General features: G+C 32.6%; 1 non-coding gene across 1 annotated transcript; it reads right to left on the bottom strand.

Moving 5' to 3' along the window:
* Positions 1–1,054: 1,054 nt before the first annotated feature.
* On the bottom strand, positions 1,055–1,126 carry Trnap-ugg (transfer RNA proline (anticodon UGG)). Its single transcript has one exon. It is a non-coding gene; the product is annotated as a tRNA-Pro (tRNA).
* Positions 1,127–18,867: the final 17,741 nt, after the last annotated feature.

The following is an 18,867-nucleotide window of genomic DNA, read 5'->3' as shown; positions in this document are numbered from 1 at the left end:
AATTGCTTCCTACGGGCCTGCACTCATATAAATTTTTCTTGAACGCTTATGATTTTCCAAAAGGAATCTAAATAATAATTGAAATGCAAACAATTTCAACATACCTTGCGGTCAAAACTTTGACAGGAATGAGCTTTTAATTTGACAATTTTATAAAGGAAATATAAGATTTCAATTTATGATTTTTACCTAAGGGCGTAAGCCTCAAACTTAAGAAAGGAAGTATTCTGACATTTCTTTAAATTAGTTAGTTTTTGTCTTTTTTTTTGGCAAATCGTCTATAAATGAGAATTTTCTTAATACCCAATATACCAAACTGACCAAGTAATCATAAATCCACCTTTATACTAGTATCCAAGAATTGGTACTCGTAAAAGGTAAATGAAAAGAAATAACCACAGAAATTAATCATTTTTTTCATGATCAATATATAGAAAATTGATTGCAGGGATATTTAATTTTGCACCAAGAATAAATTTTTTTTCGTATGAAAACTTTTAAAACTTAAAACAGAATTTTAAGCAATTTTCGATATAACAGAGAAAAAGTAACGGGAAGCGGCCGTGACTCAAGTGTTATTTAATTTGCTCAATAACTCGTACTGTAACTGCATGGGGAAAATATATATCACCGTCCTATATAAGGTACATAGCTGTTGTCTGCAGGGATTTTTCAAAAGACGAATCAGCTGATTCATAAACTTCTCGAAAAAAAAAGCGACACTGATAAATCGACAAAATCATTAAAAAAAAAAGGGAGGGGGTGAAAGTACATGTATACCGAGATTGAAACTATTCATAAACATGTTATGTAAGATCGGAGTGATATCCTTTGTAAATGCTACATTGTAAAATGTATATATTTTATAAGTTTTACTCTTCCATTTGCATTTGCTTTACGCTAAATTATTTTCAAAAGATACATCTACATTATATACATTTGATCATAAAGTTAAATGCATAGTATGTTCCTTTTGCAGTTCAACAAATTATTTTTTAAATAAGTAAAAGAAAGTAAAAAAAAAAAAAAAAAAAAAAGAAAAGAAAAAAGTTACGGGCTCGTCCGGGATTTGAACCCGGGACCTCTCGCACCCAAAGCGAGAATCATACCCCTAGACCAACGAGCCGTTGTTACAGAAATTGAAATAATAACATTTAAGAACTTTGATATACATGTACATTTCGAAGTTTTTCATTACATGTAATTTTATCATGTGCATTACGCTGTTAGCTTATTTTTCATGATTACTTGTTTATTTAACTTCATTTAACTATTTATCGTAATGTGACTGGGTTTTTTTCTATCTTGATTACAATCAACAATACATGTAATTGAAGAAAGAGAGACAACTTGTGTTTGAAATATATAGTCGGGTTGCAAGAAGATGAAGCAAGATACATGTTTCAGAAGTTTCTTGGATAGAGCAAATATTAATTCATGATATCTGATTCTCTGGGTTTTATTTTGCTTTGTTTTTTTTAATTTATTTTTATTTCTATCATCGTGGGAAAAGGGATAACAAACTCTAGGTCTTGAGAAAATGACAATGTACAGTGTATGTACACAGTACAGTGCTTATATTTTCTTTTCTTATTCAAGGTCATCTTTAAAAGCTTGTTTGTTTCCCCTCTCCCGACCGATTGTGTAAAATTGGCCAAACAATTAATTCGAAGTTTATATTTTTTGTGTCATTCGCATAATACTCAGTAGTTCTCAAAAACTTTGCATAATAAATGTTTTAATTAAGGACATTGGCAAGTCAGGGCTTTCCGGAGAAAAAAGGTTTAATACATGGGTTTTTTCACTTGTAAAATAGTGATTGAGAGTGATCTCCCGTGTAGAATTCTCTAAGCGGTGAAAACCAATAAAGCGTATGTTATAGAGGTAAACAAAAGCACGTGTACTTCCTTCAACGGGTAGAATCATCTATACAGCAAGAAAGAAAAGTAGTAATGGCTTTGTTGTGCATTGTATTCAGGGACAAAGAGCAAACAGGTCGTCATTTACCATAGTTATGCTCAGTATGCTGGGAAGGGCAAAGATGTGACATATGCTGACAGGTAGGTCGACCATGCCGACTGAGAACAGTTCTTAGGTCGTGTGAAGGAATCAGCATTTAGTAATTACGAATAAAAGTTAAAAATAAATCCATGCCAATATTTTATGACAATGTGTTTCAATCAATTCAGTCAATTACATGATAAAAACAATCAACCAGTCTCTTGACCAATTTTAGCTGTTAAGGGACGCAACTCAAAAATGATGATCGGTGCCGGTATATCCATGTCTTGTTTCTATATATACATTTTCAACCAAAATATCTAGAAGTCATAGGAAATGAAGTTACAATAACGTATATAATACAAAAACTGTATGAAATAAATGTGTTTTGAAGAAATATTATGGTGAAAAATTATGTACGTCCCTTTTATCAACATTTTACATAGGAAATGCATTAAGAATTGTAAAAACACTAATTTGACAAAATCTTAAAAGGAATGCTGGATTGGTAGGTAAAACGATCCAGAATATAGCCTATTTAGTACATTTAAACCTACTCAAAAGTTCTTGAAAAATTCTATACAATAACCAGGAACCTTGCCAATGTCCTTAAAGAGTCAGTGATACATGTAGATACAAAACATGAATAATTACATGATAAATGTTACACATATACATGTAATATATTGTATTACTGCCTTTTTTTAATTTTAATTTTAAAAAAATATTTATTTATTACTATTATTATTATTTTTTGGTCCAAAATATAGTAAAGATGAATATAAATCCTTTTGCTTTTAAACACATAAAACATAACTAAAATAACTCATAAAACTGTTTTTAAAAGCTTAAAACTTGGGGGCTTCTGATGCTTTTTCCTGGATAGTCAGAGAATGAAATTTTAAATGCAAATTTCACCGTTTACAACTTGTCCAGAAATCTTTATAATCTGCGAGAGTGTAGCAGGAACGACAACTCTAAATAGAGAATGTATATTACGTTATGGAGGGATTCTTCTCATAAGAACACTTATTTCTTATATTTAAAAATCAATGAAATTTTCACAGAATCAAGAAGACAATATCACTAAGTGATGGTATCATTTAGATTAAATTTGACCGTTTTATATTAGAGGCAAGGTCAGGTCAAGGTCATTACCTTTTCCCTGGACATTAAGCATAAAAAATTACTGTTGCTGTTGCCAATTATGCGATGCCTACCTCTATTTCAATGAATTAAATGTTTTTCTTTTTGCATAAAGAGATATTAACATAAAGGGTCTATAAGATGATATTACCAAATTGACATAAATAATTTAACTAAAATGGATATTGGCTAATCCGAATTTTCTCTATCTTTCCTAAAATTTTAAGATATTTAAGTTATTTTTATATGCTTCATATAATTAAATTTTTCTTATTTTCACATATGGTAAAGTTGTCACATAAAGATACAAAATGATATAAAAACAAAAAGTTTTGACCGTTTACTAAGAGAGAAAAAAACACTTTTTACGGATTTTTGGCTCAAATCTGAACTTAGATTGGAAGCTTTTAAAAGCTAACATAATTGTAGTTTGTTTGGAAAATCATATTTATTTGATATATTTTAAAACTAAAAAAAAAATTCTCCAAGTCTTTGATTGTGTAAAAATTATAACTAAATTCATTGTTCTATAATTATTTCGAGAGGCAGAAAAGAAGATATTTTCATACACCGCCATTCCGCCAAAAATATAGTCCCTGCTAGATTTCAAACTCACATTACCATTTCTATTTAAAGTTGTACAATCGTGATGAGGAAAGAAAAATATTATCTTTTAAATATCTTACATCTAACTATATAAAACATATAAACAAATATACTTTGAACTTTTCATCTAGTCAGAAACCAGACAAGAATCCCTCCTTAACAGTAATTTGCATAAATCTTAGAGTTTTAAAATAATCTCTAAGTGATTTAATTACAATTACAATGTGAATTATCTTTTCTTTGCCAGTCAAGATGCCAGCAACTTTATTTTATTAATATTAATAAAGTCATTACTTTCCAAAATTATATATATATATATATATATATATATATATATATAGGTCAAGGTCAAATGGTCGAAATGAATTGTGTCTAAGGAAAGGCCTTCTCACAAGAAATATACTGGTGAAATATGAAAGCTGAAGCACCAATCGTTCGAAAGTTATGACCAAGGTTTAAGTTTTTCAAAAGTAGGTCAAACTCCAAGGTCAAGGTCAATGGATTACAATTGTTGGTATCCAAAGGAAGGTCTTGTCACAAGGATTACATATGTGAAGTATGAAAGCCCTAGCACCAACGGTTCAAAAGTTATTACCAATGTTTAAGTTTTCCAAAAGTAGGTCAAATTCCAAGGTCAAGGTCAAAAGGTCAAAGTTGTGGGTATCCAAAGGAAGGTCTTGTCACAAGTATTACATATATGAAGTATGAAAGCCCTAGCACCAACGGTTCAATAGTTACGGCCAAGGTTTAAGTTTTTCAAAAGTAGGTCTAACTCCAAGGTCAAGGTCAAATGGTCAAAGTTGATGGTATCCAGAGAAAGTTCTTGTCACAGGAATTACATACATATGTGATGTATGAAAGCCCTAGCATCAAAGGTTAAATAGTTATGGCCAATGTTAAAGTTTTTTCAAAAGTAGGCCAATCTCCAAGGTCAAGGTCAAAGGGTCAAAGTTGTTGGTATCCCAAGGAAGGTCTTGTCACAAGGATTACACATGTGAACTATGAAAGCCCTAGCTCTAATTGTTCAAAAGTTATGGCCAAGGTTAAAGTTGGGTAAATTTTTGCAAAACTGGGTCAAACTCCAAGGTCAAGGTCAAAAGGTCAAATATGGTGGTACCCAAAGAAAGGGCTTGTCACAAGAAATACACATGTAAAATATGAAAGCCATAGCTCCAACCAATCAAAAGTTATGGGCAATGTTAAAGTTTTTGCGGACAAACAGACAGACAGATGGACAGACAGGTCAAGAACTATATACCCCCGATTCTTCGATACAGGGGCATAAAAAAGCTCCTTGTGATGAACAAACTCAAAATTATCCATTCATCACCGTCAGAGACTGGAAACAAACCACTGTACCATCATATGAATAACGTAAGTTTTAAACTCTATGTGCAGTGCCTTTACGCAATGATATTTTATGCCCCCGTATCGAAGATTCGGAGGTTTATAGTATAGTTATAGTTAGAGTAATTCTTGTGACAAGTCCTTCCTTTGGATACCAACAACTTTGACCCTTTGATCTTGACCTTGGAGTTTGACCTACTTTTGAAAAACTTTAACATTGGCTATAACTTTTGAACGGTTTTGAAGGGTTTTTATACTTCACATGTTTAATCCTTGTGACAGGACCTTTCTTTGGATACCAACAACTTTGACCCTTTGACCTTGACCTTGGAGTTTGACCTACTTTTGAAAACTTTTTACATTGGCTATATATAACTTTTGAACGGTTGGTGCTAGGGCTTTCAAACTTCACATGTGTAATCCTTGTGACAAGACCTTCCTTTGGATACCAACAACTTTGACCCTTTGACCTTGGAGTTTGAACTACTTTTGGAAAAAAAAAACTTTAACCTTTTCCATATCTTTTCAATGGTTGCTCATATTACACAGGTATATTCCTCGGTACAAGTACACTTTGGGTGCGGTACCATCGTATTTGATTTGCATTTGAGAAAGTTTAACCTTCGCTATAAGTTGCCATACCGGGGCATTAGTGTTTCACAAACACATCTTGTTTTAAAATTAATTTTCATGGACTCTGGCTCTTCTCTCAATTGCTGTTCGTCTTGTTGATTTAAAATGCACAAAATAACATCGTTTTACATTTGTGGAGAGATGACCCAGATATAGTTCTATATTAAAAAAAAATGATTAAAAATGTTACATTTTGTACCAAATGATTTTCCTAGCCGTATTTCATAGCATATTTGAGTAAATAAGAACAAATTATAGGGAAAATATATCACAGGCACCCGATGAAAAATATGGCCCCCCTGACGTACAGTAATTGTTTATCTATTTGCACTTAAGAGTTCCTACAGTCTGTTTTCTTTTATGTGATACTGAACCTCTACTGTGGCTTTTAAGTATTTTTCATAGAAATGAAAACAGACCATAGAGGAACTCTTTAGTGCGAGGAGATAAATAATAACGTCAGGGGAGCCATATTTTGAACTGAGATTTTAGTGAATGTTTTTATGTTGGGATTTACATGCCTAGACGGTAAGCAATGTGAAAATAATAGTGACAGAGAGTTAATTAAACAACTAAATGACTTAATTGAAGCGAACGACAGTGTCGCCTATGTGAATAATTCTTGATATAGCCGGCCGAAGTTGGGACTGAATCTCCAGACGTGAATTATGAAGGACTGTCCCAAGATTCGGTGGGCGTCAGCCCAAATATCTATCCCAGCCGAATCTCCACCAAGATTACCGTTCCTGAGTGTTTTGAGTCAGGGGAAAGATAACTCTTGCAAGTGGATTTTTTATTCCAATTAATTGTAATTTTGATTTCCTTAAAACATTTTTCATTCAATTTGTCACTTGTTATTCATTAATATACATTCCTTGTCTATTCATAACTGATTTTCCAAATTATTCATGCAAAGATTAAGAATAAAATCACATTAATTCTTTTTTGAGAGAAAATTATTTTTTCTAATAAAAATAATATTGAATATTCTGAAGTGTTATTATATTGCTTACATATCTGAAGAAGATATCCATCACTTGACACCGATATTCCTGCAATACTATCAATCAGAAACTTGAAATAAAACATTTAACCAAAATCAGAAAAAAAAGATTTAATTTTTTTTAATATAATTTATCGTATCATAACCTCCATTTGGATATTTGAAATCTTCATAATAAGTAGTACTGTAATGAAATCTAAAATAAACTGTTGGTGTAATGAGCCCCCTTAAGGGATGTAAAAGGATTGTCACTAAATCTACGTAAATCTGTCATACTTTTTTGGTCGCGCATGACACGTGAGTCGAGTCTTTTTCAATAATTATCACTCTTTTTCAAAATCCTCATCAAGTATGATACGTGTTAATTAACCTTTATTCTATTTAAATTGGTTAAAGCTCGATAATAGATTGTACAAAAAGTTAATCATGAAAAAACTTGGGTTTCCAGTAAAGAAGTACATATTCAACTTTCAAAACCTTGTTACCTTCACTTGAAACAAAATGTATAAAAACTATTCTGATCAGAAAAGACGAAATCATGCAAAAAATTGTGATATATGTTGTGCTTTACGTTAATCATTTAGTCAGAGTCTCTGGGAACACTTACTTCACTTTTTTATAAGAAATAATATATTTTTCACATACCATTTTATCATCGTAGTATTAAAAGTTAAAACCGCAGTACCAAGGTAATCTCTTTTTGCATTATATCCCTGGCCTTCTTAGAAACATTTTTATTCAATGAAGTATTTTCCCCCAAACTTTCTGCTTTGATTTCATCGAGTCCGGGTAAATTGATAGAGTAGCAATTTCAAAGTCTTCAGAGATTTAGCGTTACAAAAATGACCGAGACTTTACTAAGGGATCCATGTTCCTGTTGGTGATTTTTTTTTTTTTTTTTTTTGTTTGTCGTCAGTAACGAGTTGACGAAGCACACGATCGGATACTCGGCTTACTAACGATTGTTTTTTAATTTAAACCTTTAATTTTTGATTTAACTGAATGTGCAGACATTTTGAATTCCCTGTGTCAATGGAAAATAAACGTATAGATCTCTATTTATTGTGCATTTTATGTATGAAAAAAAATTCTCTCGACAAGGTTCAGACTTCTCCGTCTAAAGCGTCAAAAGTTACCAGCCCCGAGTTTTTTTCCCGACAATATATTACATTGACAGATAATGTTATGTTTTGTGTAGTTATATTATATACAAATTTAATTATAAATCATTGAAAAAAGAATACGGTGAATATCTCTTTCTTATGACTTATGGTAATATTGTATATTACACTTTGCGCCTTATACAGTGTTCGGTTTGAATGATTAAGCTTTAATTACATTATATAGCGCGTGATTCTGCAGTGAACTGATATTTTTCTTATATATTTGAACATATACAAACAAAACATTAGGATTACGAATAACGTAACGATACACAGCATACACGCATACAAAGCATTAGATGTATGTAAGAGCTGCAGCAAAAAAAAATCAATTATTCAAAATTCTTGTGTAGTTGGCCTTATGGAAGCTGGTGATTATATCATGACCGAAAGAGTCTGACATTGATGCAGTGAGAATTAACCAGCTAGATGAGCAAAGGACATTTTCAGTGGTCAAAACATATAGAAACTAGCCATTTTTAGGGGGTATTTAATTAAATGTCGAAGTGATTTTCACTTGGACATTTTAAAGGTGTCTTCTGAAAGAACAGATAAAACATTAATATTCTTTAATTTACAGAAATTATTTATGGTAAATTCCATTTTCTCCTTAATTTTTCTGCCATTAAAAGCACTTTAATATTAAGGGATTTAAAAATATTATCACGAAATTTAGGTATATCTGTCATACTTTTCGTCGTACATTACACGTGAGTCGGAGTCTTTTTCTATTAATATAATAATTATAGAAATATTTCTTTAATTATCACTCTTTTTCAAAATCCTCGTCAAGTTTGAGACGTGTTAATAGATTTAAGCTCGATAAAAGTTTGTACATAAAGTTAATTATGAAAAAAAAACTCGGGCTTCCAGTAACAAGTACAAGTTAAACTTTTAAAACTATGTTATCTTCACATGGAAGAAAATGTACAAAAACTATTCTGATCAGAAAAGACAAAATCAGGCAAAAATGTGTGATATATGTTGTGCAAATTTACGTTTATCAATTATAGTCACAGTCTCTAGGGCTTCTATGGCCCGCACTCAGTGAAACCTTACTTCAATATTTCATATTATACAGTTAAAGTATATCATTGAGGGAGTTAACAAGATTCCAGTTCCCCAAGGCCAGGACTATTTCCCGAGGCGAAGCCGAGGGATATAGTCCTTGTCGAGGGGAACTGGAATATTGCTAATTCCCGCAATGTTATACTTTTAAATGTTTTATTTTACCGATACAAACGTAAAATCTAGAGGATTCAGATAGCGTGATTTCATAGAGGGATGAGCTCACTGAACTAAAACAAGGGGATTAGTCCATTCACATATCATACAAATGTAAACGTAAAATATAGAGGATTACGGATAACCGGGAATTAGCTTCTGATGCAAGGATTAGCTCACTTGACTAACGCACGGGGATTAGTCAATTCATAACAATTTCTAGGGAATAAGTCACATCTAACGATCTAATGTTATATAGGGGAAAAATCAGTAGAGGTATAATAAATGTGATTAATTCCCTAGAAATCGTTATGACTGGACTAATACCCTTGCGTTAGTCAAGTGAGCTAATCCCTGCATTAAAAGCTAATTCCCGGTTATCCGTAATCCTCTAGATTTTACTTTTACATTGGTATGATATGTGAATGGACTAATCCCCAGGTGTTAGTTCAGTGAGCTAATCCCTACTACAAATCACGCTTTCTGAATCCTCTAAATTTTACGTTTGTATCGGTATAATAAAACATTTAAAAGTATATCATTGCGGGAGTTAGCAAGATTCCAGTTCCCCTCGACCAGGACTATTTCCCTCGGCTTCGCCTCAGGAAATAGTCCTGGCCTTGGGAAACTGGAATCTTGCTAACTCCCTCAATGATATACTTTAACTGTATACTGACTTCAGTTCGAAGGTTATCTCTTTTTGCATTATACATGTATCTCAAAACACATTATTTCTTCGCCTTCAAAGTAACATTTTTCATGTAAGTTTAAATCATTAAACTGAAGCTATTTTCAAATAAAAATTCAAAATTTAAAATTGTAAACAAAATATCAATGCGAATGTGTCTGTGCCCCTTTAATGACGTATAGCTAAAGATCTGATATCAAATTTAACACGTTACATGTACTTATCGTATATTAAAATAAGAAGAATATTTTCTACAATTCACTTCAAAATAACAAGTGTTTGTGAAACACTGATGCCCCCGTATGGCAACTTATAGCAAAGGTTAAACTTTATCAAATGCAAATCCAATATGTTGGTACCCAAAGGAAGGTCTTGTCTCGAGGAATAAACATGTGAAATATGAAAGCCCTAGCAGCAACTATTAAATAGATATGGAAAAGGTTAAAGTTTTTTCAAAAGTATGACAAACATCAAGGTCAAGGTCAAATGGTCAAAATTAATGGTGCCCTAGGAAAGGCCTTCTCCCAAGAAATACACAGGTGAAATATAAAAGGCGAAGCACCAATCGTTCAAAAGTTATGACCAAGGTTAAAGTTTTCCAAAAGTAAGTCAAACTCCAAGGTCAAGGTCAAAGGGTCAAAGTTTTTGGTATCCAAAGGAAGGCCTTGTCACAAGGATTACACATGTGAGGTATAGAAGCCCTAGCCCCAATTGTTCAAAAGTTATGGCCAAAGTTTATGTTTGGTAAAATTTTGCAAAACTGGGTCAAACTCCAAGGTCAAGGTCAAAAGGTTAAATATGGTGGTACCCAAACAAAGGTCTTGTCACAAGGAATACACATGTGAAATATGAAAGCCATAGCTCCAACCAATCAAAAGTTATGGGCAAGGGTAAAGTTTTTGCGGACAAGCAGACAGACTGTTAAACAGACAAACAGACGGACGGACAGGGCAAAAACTATATACCCCAGAATCTTCAATACGGGGACATAAAAAGGCTGAAATGGAGTGATAGTGAAGGTAAACTTAATATGTGAGACTCTATCTGTAGCAAGTGGAATATGAGCAGAGATTGAGGCCGATCAAGCTGTTTTGAACTACGTTTATATTCAAAAGGTACTGGACGTAAAAATATCTATTCCAGAAAACATGCGTCATTCTCTCTCTCTCTCACACACACACACACACTCTCTCTTTCCAAAAATAAAGCGTGTTCCAACCCCGGGAACCACCACCCCCTCTTTTGGATCCGCCAATGACATAGATAAACATTTTTTTGCTATATTGTCATAAATGAGTTGGGATAAATTGTGTTGCACTGGTTTGTTTCAAATTTAATGATCCCATTCTGTCTAATATGCATTTGAAATGATATAAGAACAAGGAACGGTTTCAGTACAAATCTTGCCCTGTGTTTTTCTTAAAAATGAAAGTGATGTGAAAAATTAAAACTCATGCTTTCTGAATCATTGAAATTCCATGTTGAAAGAACATACAAATCATTTTTCTCGAGAGATCAGCTCCATTTTCAACTTCGATTAGCCTCAGAGTTCAATCGGTTCAGCCATATTTGATTCCGTAAACAACTAGTATAATTTATCCAATCGTCTTTCACCGTTTAAACTTTAGTCATTCAGTGCGGATTTCATTCAATATGGTTGACCCGATTGAACCCAGAGGCTAATCGAAGGTAAAAATGGAGCTGATCTCTCGAGACGGACGATCAACGGTCCCTCAAATATTGCGAGGATGACCAAAAGCAGTTATATTTTTAAACGTTGCTCTAAGATAGAGTGCAACAGATGACAAGTGCGGAAAAATCAAGGTAATGCACGAAAATTCCGTGGATAAAATGGTGTAGGGTTAACGACGGCGACCTAATTCTCGGCAGATCGAATATTTTTTTCTATGTTTTAATGAAGTAAGGTAAATGATCAATTCATGACAATAAAGGACAACATTCTGCCTTTCGACTGGCAAAACTTTTTCCATGGGTATTTTGAATAATAATTGAACTATTTAGAGTTTGAAGCGAGGTACCGAGGAATTAATGGCGGCTCGTTAGGTCCCTTCTCCCCTTTTATACTATATACCCGATTTTGCTAAGATTGTCTCAAGTCCCTATGTATTAAACAGCTAGAGAAGATGCCAATACAAACATTCCAGCATTTCCCAAAGGACATTTTCAGTGGTCAATCATATAAAAGCTAGCTATTTTTAGGGAATATTTAATTAAATGTCGAAGTGGTTTTTCACTTGGACATTTTATAAAGGTTTGTTCTGAAAGACGTCTGAAAAAATTTTCACTTGTTATTCATTAATATACATTCCTTGTCTATTTATAACTGATTTTCTTAATTATTCATGCAAAGATTAAGAAGAAAATCACATTAATTCATTAATTCTTTTTTGGGAGAAAATTATTTTTTCTAATGAAAATGATATTGAATATCATGAAGTGTTATTATATTGCTTACATATCTGAAGAAATCCATCACTTGACACTGATATTCCTGCAATACTATCAATCAGAAACTTGAAATAAAACATTTAACCAAAATCAGAAAAAAAGATTTCATTTTAAAAAAATATATATTTATCGTATCATAACCTCCATTTGGATATTTGAAATCTTCATAATAAGTGTTGCTGTAATGAAATCTAAAATAAACTGTTGGTGTAATGATCCTAGCCACCTTAAGGGATGTAAAAGGATTATCACGAAATTTACGTAAATCTGTCATACTTTTTTTTGGTCGCGCATGACACGTGAGTCGAGTCTTTTTCAATAATTATCACTCTTTTTCAAACTCTTCATCAAGTTTGAGACGCGTTAATTAATCTTTATTCTATTTAAATAGGTTAAAGCTCGATAAAAGGTTTTACATAAAGTTAATTATGAAAAAACTTGGGTTTCCAGTAAAGAAGTACATATTCAACTTTCGAAACTATGTTACCTTCACTTAAAACAAAATGTATAAAAACTATTCTGATCAGATAAGATGAAATCAGGCAAAAATGTGTGATATATGTTGTGCTTTACGTTAATCATTTATTCAGAGTCTCTGGGACCACTACCTTCACTTCTTTAAAAGAAATATATATATATATATATACATGTATTTCACATAACATTTTATCATCGTAGTATTAAAAGTTACAGACCGCGGTACCAAGGTAATCTCTTTTTGCATTATATCCCTGGCTTTCTAAGAAACATTTTTATTCAATGAAGTATTTTTTCCCAAACTTTCTGCATGGAAACATTTCATCGAGTCCGGGTAATTTATTGATAGAGTAGCAATTTCGAAGTCTTCAGAGATTTAAATAGCGTTACGAAAATGACCAACACTTTACTAAGGGATCCATCTTTCTGTTGGTGATTTTTTGTTGTTTGTCGTCAGTAACGAGTTGACGAAGCACACCATCATAAACGTATATTTATTGTGCATTATATGTATGAAAAAAAATTCTCTCGACAAGATTCAGACTTCTCCGTCTAAAGCGTCAAAAGTTACCAGCCCCGAGGTTTTTTTTTCCCGACTATATATTACATTGACAGATAATGTTACGTTTTGTGTAGTTATATCAGATACAAATGAAATTATAAATCATTGAAAAAAAAATACGGTGAATATCTCTTTCTTATGACTTATGGCAATATTGTATATTACACTTTGCGCCTTATACGGTGTTCTGTTTGAATGATTTAGCTTTAATTACATTATATAGTGCGTGATTCTGCAGTGAATTGACATTTTTCTTATATATTTGAACATATACAAACAAAACTTTTAGGATTACGAATAACGTAACGATATATAACGGTTTGCAAACATTTTGCAGACAATATTTACTTATTTTTTAACTGAAATTATATAAATTCAAATTTAAAACATTTTACCTGTTGATTTCTTTCTCGTGGCGTAAAAAACACTCATTTTTCATTGAATTAAAGAAAAAGCCGTAGTTTAATTTATCATAACATTACATGTACTAACTTTGAATGAAGATGGGCATATTTATGTATATTGAACATATTTTATTGACAAGAAGTAAAATCAAAATCAGACACAAGTTTTGAAACTAAGATAGTCTTCTCCTTATACAACATTTTGTAAATTGCCAAACTAAAATACATGTATATACATGTACATGGTCTACTACATATAGCGGGGTACATAGTAGTACTTAAAGGGAATTAAAATCTTCCTTAAATTTGAAAAAAAAAAAATTAAATTTTCATTATTTTTTTTTTTTTTTAGAAAAACGAACACATTCATTTAGAACAGTTCGAATAATCTTGAAATGTTCATTAAGCGTGAGAATTAAATGCACTTATATGCATATAACGTATCATTAAATGGCAGTAGATTATTCATAAAAAATGCCTTCTTTTTGCATAATTTTTAGATTTTGTTCAAAATTTGCAGGCACAACCTATTCAAATGGACACATTTAAAGGACATATACATATACCTAAATATGATCAATGCTCAGCTTTAACCTTAAAAGCTTTAAAAATAGGGTACTAAAGAACAAGTAAAATACCTCTCTTAAGAAAATTTATACTTCAACAATAAATGTTTTGTGTTGAAAACATGGACTTATAATGATGTTCAGTTCGATAAATTCGATAAAGGTCGGGCAAATGTAGGAATTTTTAACGCTTTTTATATACCTCGAATTAGAACATGGTTTTTTGTTACAGAGTTAAATGCCAGATTCTTTTAGCACACCCAAATAATACTGGACTGTTCTGAAATACCCTTTTATCTAGATACACTGTACCTTCAGCTCTAAAATCTTAACAGAAACATGAAGTCATTAAACATCGAAACGCATACAAAGCATTAGATGTATGTAAGAGCTGCAGCAAAAAAAAATCCATTATTCAAAATTCTGGTGTAGTTGGCCTTTTGGAAGCTGGTGATTATATCATGACCGAAAGTGTCTGACATTGATGCAGTGAGAATTAATCAGCTAGATGAGGTGCCAGTACAAACATTCCAGCATATTGCAAAGGACATTTTCAGTGGTCAAACATATAGAAACTAGCCATTTTTAGGGGGTATTTAATTAAATGTCGAAGTGATTTTCACTTGGACATTTTTAAAGTGTGTTCTGAAAGAACAGATAAAACATTAGTATTTTTTAATTTACAGAAATTATTTATGGTAAATTCCATTTTCTCCTTAATTTTTCTGCCATTAAAAGCACTTTAATATTAAGGGATGTAAAAATATTTCACGAAATTTAGGTAAATCTGTCATACCTTTCGTCGTACATTACACGTGAGTCGGAGTCTTTTTCTATTAATATAATAATTATAAAAATATTTCTTTAATTATCACTCTTTTTTAAAATCCTCATCAAGTTTGAGACGTGTTAATAGATTTAAGCTCGATAAAAGGTTGTACATAAAGTTAATTATGAAAAAAAACTCGGGCTTCCAGTAACAAGTACAAGTTAAACTTTTAAAAACTATGTTATCTTCACATGGAAGAAAATGTACAAAAACTATTCTGATCAGAAAAGACAAAATCAGGCAAAAATGTGTGATATATGTTGTGCAAATTTACGTTTATCAATTATAGTCACAGTCTCTAGGGCTTCTATGGCCCGCACTCAGTGAAACCTTACTTCAATATTTCATATTATACAGTTAAAGTATATCATTGATGGAGTTAGCAAGATTCCAGTTCCCCAAGGCCAGGACTATTTCCCGAGGCGAAGCCGAGGGATATAGTCCTTGTCGAGGGGAACTGGAATCTTGCTAACTCCCGCAATGATATACTTTTAAATGTTTTATTATACCGATACAAACGTAAAATCTAGAGGATTCCGATAGCGTGATTTCATAGAGGGATGAGCTCACTGAACTAAAACAAGGGGATTAGTCCATTCACATATCATACCAATGTAAACGTAAAATCTAGAGGATTACGGATAACCGGGAATTAGCTTCTGATGCAGGGATAAGTTCACTTGACTAACGCACGGGGATTAGTCAATTCATAACAATTTCTAGGGAATTAGTCACATCTAACAATCTAATGTTATATAGGGGAAAAATCAGTAGAGGTCTAATAAATGTGATTATTTCCCTAGAAATCGTTATGACTGGACTAATACCCGTGCGTTAGTCAAGTGATCATGAGCTAATCCCTGCATCAAAAGCTAATTCTCGGTTATCCATAATCCTCTAGATTTTACTTTTACATTGGTATGATATGTGAATGGACTAATCCCCATGTTTTAGTTCAGTGAGCTAATCACTGCTACGAAATCACGCTATCTGAATCCTCTAAATTTTACGTTTGTATCGGTATAATAAAACATTTAAAAGCATATCATTGATGGAGTTAGCAAGATTGCAGTTCCCCTCGACCAGGACTATTTCCCTCGGCTTCGCCTCGGGAAATAGTCCTGGCCTTGGGGAACTGGAATCTTGCTAACTCCATCAATGATATACTTTAACTGTATACTGACTTCAGTTCGAAGGTTATCTCTTTTTGCATTATACATGTATCTCAAAACACATTATTTCTTCGCCTTCAAAGTAACATTTTTCATGTAAGTTTAAATCATTAAACTGAAGCTATTTTCAAATAAAAATTCAAAATTCAAAATTGTAAACAAAATATCAATGCGAATGTGTCTGTGCCCCTTTAATGACGTATAGCTAAAGATCTGATATCAAATTTAACACGTTACATGTACTTATCGTATATTAAAATAAGAAGAATATTTTCTACAATTCACTTCAAAATAACAAGTGTTTGTGAAACACTGATGCCCCCGTATGGCAACTTATAGCAAAGGTTAAACTTTATCAAATGCAAATCCAATATGTTGGTACCCAAAGGAAGGTCTTGTCTCGAGGAATAAACATGTGAAATATGAAAGCCTTAGCAGCAACTATTAAATAGATATGGAAAAGGTTAAAGTTTTTTCAAAAGTATGACAAACATCAAGGTCAAGGTCAAATGGTCAAAATTAATGGTGCCCTAGGAAAGGCCTTCTCCCAAGAAATACACAGGTGAAATATAAAAGGCGAAGCACCAATCGTTCAAAAGTTATGACCAAGGTTAAAGTTTTCCAAAAGTAAGTCAAACTCCAAGGTCAAGGTCAAAGGGTCAAAGTTTTTGGTATCCAAAGGAAGGCCTTGTCACAAGGATTACACATGTGAAATATAGAAGCCCTAGCACCAATTGTTCAAAAGTTATGGCCAAAGTTAATGATTGGTAAAATTTTACAAAACTGGGTCAAACTCCAAGGTCAAGGTCAAAAGGTTAAATATGGTGGTACCCAAACAAAGGTCTTGTCACAAGGAATACACATGTGAAATATGAAAGCCATAGCTCCAACCAATCAAAAGTTATGGGCAAGGGTAAAGTTTTTGCAGACAAACAGTTAAACAGACAAACAGACGGACGGACAGGGCAAAAACTATATACCCCAGAATCTTCAATACGGGGGCATAAAAAGGCTGAAATGGAGTGATAGTGAAGGTAAACTTAATATGTGAGACTCTATCTGTAGCAAGTGGAATATGAGCAGAGATTGAGGCCGATCAAGCTGTTTTGAACTACGTTTATATTCAAAAGGTACTGGACGTAAAAATATCTATTCCAGAAAACATGCGTCATTCTCTCTCTCTCTCTCTCACACACACACACACACACTCTCTCTCTCTCTCTCTGCAAAAATAAAGAGTGTTCCAACCCCGGGAACCACCACCCCCCTTTGGATCCGCCAATGACATAGATAAACATTTTTTTGCTATATTGTCATAAATGAGTTGGGATAAATTGTGTTGCACTGGTTTGTTTCAAATTTAATGATCCCATTCTGTCTAAATATTCATTTGAAATGATATAAGAACAAGGAACGGTTTCAATACAAATCTTGCCCTGTGCTTTTCTTAAAAATGAAAGTGATGTAAAAAATTAAAACTCATGCTTTCTGAATCATTGAAATTCCATGTTGAAAGATCATACAAATCATTTTTCTCGAGAGATTAGCTCCATATTCAACTTCGATTAGCCTCAGAGTTCAATCGGTTCAGCCATATTTGATTCCGTAAACAACTAGTAATATTATCCAATCGTCTTTCACCGTATAAACTTTAGTCATTCAGTGCGGATTTCATTCAATATGGTTGACCCGATTGAACCCAGAGGCTAATCGAAGGTGAAAATGGAGCTGATCTCTCGAGACGGACGACCAACGGTCCCTCAAATATTGTGAGGATGACCAAAAGCAGTTATATTTTTAAACGTTGCTCTAAGATAGAGTGCAACAGATGACAAGTGCGGAAAAATTAAGGTAATGCACGAAAATTGCATGGATAAAATGGTGTAGGGTTAACGACGGCGACCTAATTCTCGGCAGTTCGAATATTTTTTTAAAAGTTTTAATGAAGTAAGGTAAATGATCAATTCATGACAATAAAGGACAACATTCTGCCTTTCGACTGGCAAAACTTTTTCATGGGTATTTTGTTAGAGTTTGAAGAGAGGCACCGAGGAATTAATGGCGGCTCGTTAGGTCCCTATGTATTAAACAGCTAGAGAAGATGCCAATACAAACATTCCAGCATTTCCCAAAGAACATTTTCAGTGGTCAATCATATAAAAACTAGCTATTTTTAGGGGATATTTAATTAAACGTCGAAGTGATTTTTCACTTGGACATTTTATAAAGGTTTGTTCTGAAAGACGTGTGAAAAAATTTTCACTTGTTATTCATTAATATACATTCCTTGTCTATTTATAACTGATTTTCTTAATTATTCATGCAAAGATTAAGAAGAAAATCACATTAATTCATTAATTCTTTTTTGGGAAAAAATTATTTTTTCTAATGAAAATGATATTGAATATTCTAAAGTGTTATTATATTGCTTACATATCTGAAGAAGATATCCATCACTTGACACTGATATTCCTGCAATACTGTCAATCAGAAACTTGAAATAAAACATTTAACCAAAATCAGAAAAAAGATTTAATTTTTTAAAAAATATATTTATCGTATCATAACCTCCATTTG

The sequence above is a fragment of the Saccostrea echinata genome, unplaced genomic scaffold (assembly GCF_033153115.1).
Source record: "Saccostrea echinata isolate AGI-Se365-2 ecotype Australia unplaced genomic scaffold, CSIRO_AGI_Sech_v1 ptg000062l, whole genome shotgun sequence".
Taxonomy (NCBI): domain Eukaryota; kingdom Metazoa; phylum Mollusca; class Bivalvia; order Ostreida; family Ostreidae; genus Saccostrea; species Saccostrea echinata.
Note: the sequence above shows the minus strand (reverse complement) of the source record. Positions and strands in the feature narration are given on the sequence as shown.